We start from the raw sequence: 7,964 nt of genomic DNA, 5'->3' as shown, positions 1-7,964 counted from the left end.
ATATAGTTCAGAACCATTTCTCCAACTAAGGGACCCCCTTGGCTATGGGTTTTCTGTGTCACAAAGGCTGGCTCTGACAAACATTTTTAGAATCACCATCTGTCAGCTTTTCCTTCAGGGATCCCCATTTACAATAGCTTGTATCCAGGCCATGTGCAAATCCCACTGGGCTGAAACTTGGCCCTGTGCAAGGTTGGCCTGGATGCAATTAACAAACACAAAATTTATTCAATTTAGTTTGGCCAAAAATATAAGATTCTTTTGTTTGCAGATGCTGAAGTTTAAGATGCCTTTCCAAACTTATCAAGGACAAGGGAACCACTTTGGAGAAAATAAGAGCCAACCCTAAAGTCATCCTAGAATTCAAGTTGAACTGAAAACCTACGCACCAAGTAGTTTGTGAAGCTTAGAAATGGAGTTCATTTTTTCTGATTGCTTTAATTTTTGCTGCTGTCTCTGAACTTCATTGTTCTAGTTGGGCTCCAGACAGAAACACTGAAACATCAGAAGAAAACCAGCGTTTGTGGCATCTAGGGGAGCCCAGCAGGAAGTATCAGAAATCTCCTGAGAATTTTTCAGTTCCAGGAGATTTGGAGAAATCTCTGACCCAAATCCCAGAGTTTGGAGGTTAGGACTGTCATAGGAGCATGTCTAAATTGCTTTGGTCTGGAGATCTGGCTGGAAATCTTGTAAGATCAGAATCTCTGTCTCTTGATTGTCCATCCAGGCTCTCCATTTTTTATCTGCCAGACTGAAGCATGATAAACCTCATGGTGCCTGATTTATCTGTCTCAGAAAGATGAAGGGCTGAGTCAGTCCTGCATTCACATCTTTGTTTCCGAGTTCTCACAAAAGCGACAGACCACTTAATTTATTCCCATCCTGCATGCAGGTAATCTGTGATTATAAAACAGAATTTACATCTAGGATGTGTGCTTTCTTCAAGCATTTTTAATCCCTATCTGCTACTGATCCCTGGTCCAGGGAGGTTGCAATGATTCTACCTGAGCTGTGGGGTGGGAGGAGGAACTGAAGGAAGAGGTCCTCTGCATGTACCTAGCAGCAAGCAGGCCTGGGACAAACAGCTAATGTAGTGGGAGGAGGACCAGCATGGCACATATTGCATATAAGCATCCCCCAGGTTGCATTACTCCCAGAGATGTAATGCTGGAGCATTTCATAAAGATGCTTTTTATTAAAGAGAAGCTGTCCTAGCTGTCTCCAATGAAGCAAACACCTAGAGGTGGTGGGGATGTTTGGCCACCCCTTCTCCATACCTCCCAAACCTCCCTGCTGTTAGAGGAGGGGGAGAAGGTCGGGTGCAATAAACCCACCCAGAGCCCTCGGCAGCAGCCAGGCCCATTGCTGTTAGAGTAGTTAGTATGCTGGGTCTGTGCAGTTCCTCTGCCATCTTCATTCACCTTAGAAATGTGAAGTTTGAATGGTTTATCTCTATTAATCACCAGCTCAAAAAGCTTTGTGCACCAAGGGCCGCAGATAATTAACTTCACTATACTGCTTGTCTTATCAGTATCAACCTCTTGTCCTCCTGTGAAATAGTTAAAACCATCAGCCCCTTTTTACTTTTCCATTTAACTCTAATGCTTTAACACTGATGTTCTAAATGGCCCTGCGATTCATACTTATTAGACAAACCTTTCTTTCTGCATCTCTTATATTTTTTGATAATTGGCCATGTACGTTTCTAAGGGGCTCAACAGCTTTTCATGCCACTATACTAATAATTAAAGGCTTCTCACAGCCTTTCAGATTTCTCTTTACCTTCTTTTCTTTGATAAGTATAATTTGCTGTTTAATTGCGGGGGGAAGAAAAGTGGTAGTAGCAATAGGCTAACTGCATAGGAAAAGGTTTTTTAACCTTTTAATTTTGTTTAACAAAATTATCTAATTTTAAACAAATCTTCATTGTTTCCCTACTTTTGTCCCTTCTCTTGCTGAAGGTCCTCTCCTTCCCATGTTGTAAAATGTAACAATCCAGTGAGAGGAAAGGGGGAGCCAGGATGGGGAAGTGAGACATGTGGTGGAGGCAGGATGGTGATGAGGGCTCTGTTCTTCACGATGCTGCTTGGTTTAGCCCGTTGCTTTGCTAATGTCCCCATCCCTACCACTATGACTTTCCCTCTTGGAACTGATCTGTGACTAAGCCCCTGTTCCTTTGGGGATGGTGGCCCAATGTTGCACTGTGTGGCTATGTCACAGTAGGGACAGCAGGTCCGAGGGAGGCTGCTTGTGCATCCAACCTGCTCAGCAGCACGCTCCACTCACCATGAGCAACCCCTAGGCACTGGGGCTGAGCACTGCAGACCAGCCAGGAGATGTCCCACCAGTGTCAGCCCTTTGTGTATTTGTGTTGTGTGTCCCAGAAACCCTTTCCCAGTGCAGTTCCCCACAGAAACCCTTGCCAACGGGCTCTGACACCAGCAGTCGTTGCTGTTACCCCAGCTCCCTTTGGGGTCCCGGCAGCTCTCCTGATGGGTGCTGTGACCGTTGACTTGTGGTGCTGCCAACAGGGCATCCCTCACACAGTACTGTTGGAGTTTCAGCCTTTCATGTCCATGTGCCACATTGCTTTTAAGGGACCTTTCCTCCTGGAGGCTTTCTTAATCCCACCCCTCTGCCATCTAACCCCATGTCCTACCCTCCATGCTAGCAGGAGGTAAATGTGGGTATTCATGCACCTAATGCTTATGCTCTCCAGAAGCATTTCTCCATTTTGTGCAGTTTTACCCTCTGCCTATCTCTCCTACAAGCCCTTCCTGTTTCAGGGAGCTTTCCCTTCCTCTCTCACATGCATTACTTGAGTTTTCCCTTTTTTCTTTTTCCCTGCCACGTTCTCTAGTTCCCACATTAATGTCTTTTCTTTCCCATCTGTAGGTCCATTCAATCTCAGCTCATTTCTTCCATCCTCCCTGTGCAGGAACCCTGTTGGGGGAGTGACACAGCTGGGGTCTATCCTTGGCCCAAGTGCTAGAGCCATCCCATATGAAGAACAACCCAAAGGCCTCCCTGGGGGCAACATCCTGCATCTGCAGAGGATAAAGAGGCTTTTAGACAACCTGCTGGACCTTCTCTCAGCTCCAGCCATGGGTGAGTTCCACCATGCCAACAGAGAGAGGATGCTGGGTCTGGAGGAGCCCCATTACTGTCATGACCATTTCTGCTTCCCTAGATGTTGTCTGGCTTGGGAGAACTGTTTTGGGAGACTTGGAGGTAGTGGTGTGAGGGAAAGATGGGACCTGGAGTATAGAAAGTCTGCTGCTCTGACAGCCTGTCTGGCTCCATTCACTCAAAGGCCATTTGAGCTCAGAGTACCCAATATCTTTGGCCTTCACTAAAGGTACTCTGAAAAATACTACTCAGTAGCTCCCATTCTAATTTTTAAATTTATTCACTCCAACTGCATCTCTTTCCATGTACATAGATTCAACTGGCATTAATGCTCTTGTGGGATATGTGCTAGTGCATGCTTCTAAACCCCAGCTCCTGGATTTGTGTGACAGGAGGCTCTTTAGCTTTCCTTCAAAACAAAATGTTTATGCAGTAGAGCACAGAAGGATGTAAGTGTGACCTCAGTGCTCTGAAATTATTATACAGAGGAAAACGTCCAACACTGTTTTAAGACTTGTGATTTTTACAGCACCTCTTGATGTGGGGAGGAGGTGGGAGCAAAGGGAAGAGAGCTGATCCAAAGTTTTTGACTGTTGGATATCGGCAACATGGTGTTGTGCTCCTCCAGTCAACACACAGCGACCGTTTCTTATCAGTGCTAGTACTGAATTGCAAAACAAGTTCATGCAGAAGTCATTCAGTTATTTTTTGAGTTGAAGAATTCACACAACCTGTGATCTATTCCAGGATTATTCTCTAACAGGGGAGGAGGAAAAATAAAGGCTGGTGGTGCCTCTGTTGTGAATAATTCATCCCATCCTACTAGTGTAGGTGCTAGATGACCCTTTGCTTAGCTCCCACTAGGGTTGGAGAGGAGTGCGGGATGCCTCCCGTATCTCAGTTAGCTGCTGGGGGTTAATAGGGGCACTCAACACACACAAGCATCCTCTAAGCAGGGTCAGGGGGCAGCCAGCACATTGTGACCTAAAATTTGACAGCTTTTACTCATTTCGTGTGTGGTGACCCCATTTCTCTTTGACCAACTGCCTTGCCTGGTGCCCATGGCTGGGGTGCATGGTGTTACAGGAGTCTGGCCAGTCCCCTCTGAGCACTGGGGACAGTAATGACCCCCTGCACAGATGCATTCCTTGCCCTTATATTCCATATCCCAAATAGCTACCCAGTATCACAAGGGGAAATAAAAAGTGACAGTGGCTATTGAACAGCTATCCCCTGTCCCTCTGCCATCTCAAACAGGACAGCTTGCAGATGCTCAATTCCAGATAATTTGTATTTTAACCCACCAGGTCCTGGTGCTATGTTGCAGCATGACAAACCCTCCCAGCTCACCATGGGGCTCTGGCAGCACCCGGGTTGCTGTAGCAGCAACGACCTGACCCTGGTCATTCCCGTGTGTCACCGTCTATCCCATTCAGGGATTTATTTTGAGTAACTGCAATGCCAATAGCAGTAAGATCTCTTCTTGAGCTCCAGTCATCATCTCTGGGAGTTCTCACTGATGCTTCAGTTTTCTCCCCTTCCCCTGAGACAAGGCTTTGAGGGCAATTCTCTTATCTCTCCTTGGTTTGTTTTGGTATCTTATGCAGCGGAGTGTCTTGAGGTGTCTCTCCTCTTTCCTCCTTTCCAGTTGTCTGTCTCCCTCCATCACTTTGTCACCCTCAGCTGCTTGTTAGTCTCTCTGATTTCCTCCTTCTTCTCCCTAGTTGGTCCATTCATCATTTTCCCTCAGTAGTCCATGCTCCTTTCTCTCCCACTTCTGTCTCTTGTTTCTCCCTCATTTCTCTTTCGTTTTTCCCCCCTAGTGTCGGAACTTCTTTCTTTGATTCCCCCCCTCCACCTCCCACCCTTTATAGTGCTGTTATCTGTGATTTTGGCAAAGAGCACATTTATTGGGGAGGAATATCCCCATGGCAACGCAGCAGATGGTGACTTTTGATTAGCTTGGCGCTTTTTTTTTTTCTCCCCCGACTGCCAAATCACAATCCGTCTTTGAAATTAAATCAGGCTGTGATAGCATCAGTTGTTCTGGAGAGGGGACGAGAGAGAAACAAGACTGAAGTATTACAGCGGGAGCCAGGATGTAATGCAAATTTGTGTTTTTTAACCCCAGCAATAAAACCCCCTGTTCGTTCCGGGAGCAGAAGGAGCCACAAAAGAGGGAATAATAAAATAAAAAAGATTTTTTTTTTTTTAAATGTTATCACCCCACATGGGCTCCTCATTCCAACCACGCTGGAGAATGTGTCTCTGTAACACCAATGTCACTCCTTGCCAAGTCACTTGGTGCTGCTGGGCCTCATTCTGCAGCTGCTTAAACATCATTGAGGGTTTTCCTCGTGTCATGGGTGGTGGGAAGAGGCCAGGTTCTTAGCTGAACAATTCAACCAACTATTTATTTATGGGGGTGCAGTGTCCAAAGTGGGAAGGAAAGCATTAGCAAGCAGCAGGAAGAAGGAAAGAAAGCAGCTCCTGGAAGGCATTGGAAGGAGGTGAGAGGAATTCAGGGTAAAGTGAGGAAGCAGAGGAGCTGGAAAGGGTGGATGGCATTACTGAGCCAAGATGCTGAGTGATCAAGGGCATGGGAAAGTGAGGAGCTGTCTGTAATGGCACCAGGGAGGTCTGAGCCTGGGGAAGGAAGGGCGCAAAGTTCTGCCAGCCATGAAGAGAGAGTTACAGGGCATAGCCCCATGGAAGATGGGAAAGATACTGAAATCAAACAGTAAAGAACTTTCTTGAATGCTTCAGAAGTGGGTGGTATTGAAGTCCCATGAGCTCCCTTGCCTGGTGCTTTTTGGAGGGTGACCAAAGGTGAATGCAATTGAGTGCTAATCATAGCCAAAGATAAAGGAGGGCTTGAAAATGAAAGCTGCAGAGAGGAGATGACTAATGACCTAGCAATTTCATGGGAACTGACGCCTTGTCTCAGGCTGTGAGTCTGCCGGACTGCTATCTCCAATTACTAATGTTTCCCATACAGGAGTTTAGAAAGAGGTTGTCTGGTCTCAGCACTGACTGCTTTGGATGCAGTGAGTTTAGCAGTTATGGCTAAAGGTAAATAAAGGGTCACATTCAGTCTTGGTGAGGTTCAGCTGAGATGGTGGAGTTTCATCAGAAACAGAGTGCCTCAAGGGTTAATACCCTTTCCTGTCTGGGATTGTAGCATGCGTGTTTTCTGATACTGTGGAGAGCAAACACAGATGAGCGCTTGGTATGCTTCATATGAGCCTTGAGATACTCAAACTCTGTCACTAGGCTCTGTTTTACCTTTCCAAAGAGGCTCTAACTTTCTGTAACATAGCCTGCTAAAAGATGCTTCTCCTGGAGGAGCTCTGATCTTAATGTGGGATTCAAACCTGCAGCCTTCTGCAAAATCTTTAACTATATGGGGTTCTCCTGTCCCTTAAGAGAAATAATAGAGAAGCTTCCACTCCGCTTTATGAAAAGCAGTCCACATTCTCTTGCTCGCTAGGACCTATGGGCCACCACCACATCTCTCCCACTGCTTTTTTAGTCAAACTAGTGCTTTTTCGTGCTCTGCTCCAGGGGACTCTACGGGCTGTCTTAAGTTCTTCCAGGATAAGCTCTCTGGCCAACAGATAAAATTTTGCTGCAGATGTTGTTGCTTCTGTTGGAGATCTCAGTTTAGGAGGGTTTTGTGTATGCTGTATGTTAGATCTGATGTTCTTTGAGGACGAGATAAGATTTTGGTGCAGGAGATAAATCAGGTAGGGACGCCATTGGAGCTTAATTGCCAAGAGATATCTTGGGGCCTGATTCTTCCCTGTGAGACACAGGCATGAGGCAGAGCTCCAGTCTGCAGGGGTTTGTGTGTTGGTGGAAAGCATCAGAACAGTATTTCATGAACACAGTGGGATCTAAACCCCTGTTTGAATCTCATATGGCTAGCAGAGGGGGTCTAACCCATCCATCGTTCATTCTGTTTAGATGGTAATTCTAGTTTAGACAAGAATTTGTACCTGCTGGGTGCAGGTTCTCCCTGATTTTGTCAGATTGCCACTTGATTTCTTGCCCCAGGCACTTTGCCAGTGCCTGTCGGTCCCCAAATCTTTCTCTCCCTTGCTTGCATCTTCCCTTGCCCTGCACAAGTGCCTTGCAACCATCCTCTTCCCTTCCCTCGCATGCAGCCGCTGGGGGCTGGTTGGCATCCAAGGTGCCTTTCTGTAGGGATTGCACATCTCACACCTGTGCTTTTGCTCTGCCCTCTGGTACCTTTGTGCCCCAGCTGGTAACCTCTGACAGGGTGCAGGAGCTGCTGATGGATGAAAGCCAGAGCTGCCCTGTGGCCTGCCCCTGCAGCTCATGCCCTTAGCACAGCACACGTGTCCCAAGCGGTCCCAGCACGGCAAGCGCAGCATCCGCAGGGCTGCAATCCAGTCCGTAGAGCTGCACGAAACAAACCGGCTGTGACACCACAGCAGAATGCTTGAGCCTCTCCGGCTTGACACCACATCGTTATATATTGATGCCATGACACCAGCGCTCAAAATAGAATCAGGACAATTTGATTTCCTGCAGATCTCAGGATGGGGTCATAAAAATGGAGACTGTTCTGGAGAAATGGGATAGGGTGGAAATGTTTGTAGTGACATCACAGCCACTTCCATGCCAATGGCCTCCTACTGCTGCAAACATGTGATTGTGATTTTGCTGCACGCTCCATCAGAAAAGAGCCAGGCTGGCCAGGGAGGGAGAGGGAGGGAGGAGAAGGGACGGAAATATTCTGGTCTTGTATCTCAATTCAAATATCTGACAATAGCCTCGCAGCCCAGGGTGCTGAGTGATCAGGAGTGGGA

Source organism: Antrostomus carolinensis, unplaced genomic scaffold (assembly GCF_000700745.2).
Source record: "Antrostomus carolinensis isolate BGI_N321 unplaced genomic scaffold, ASM70074v2 scaffold2787, whole genome shotgun sequence".
Lineage (NCBI taxonomy): Eukaryota > Metazoa > Chordata > Aves > Caprimulgiformes > Caprimulgidae > Antrostomus > Antrostomus carolinensis.
The sequence above is the reverse complement of the archived record's forward strand: the minus strand, read 5'-3'. Positions refer to the sequence as shown.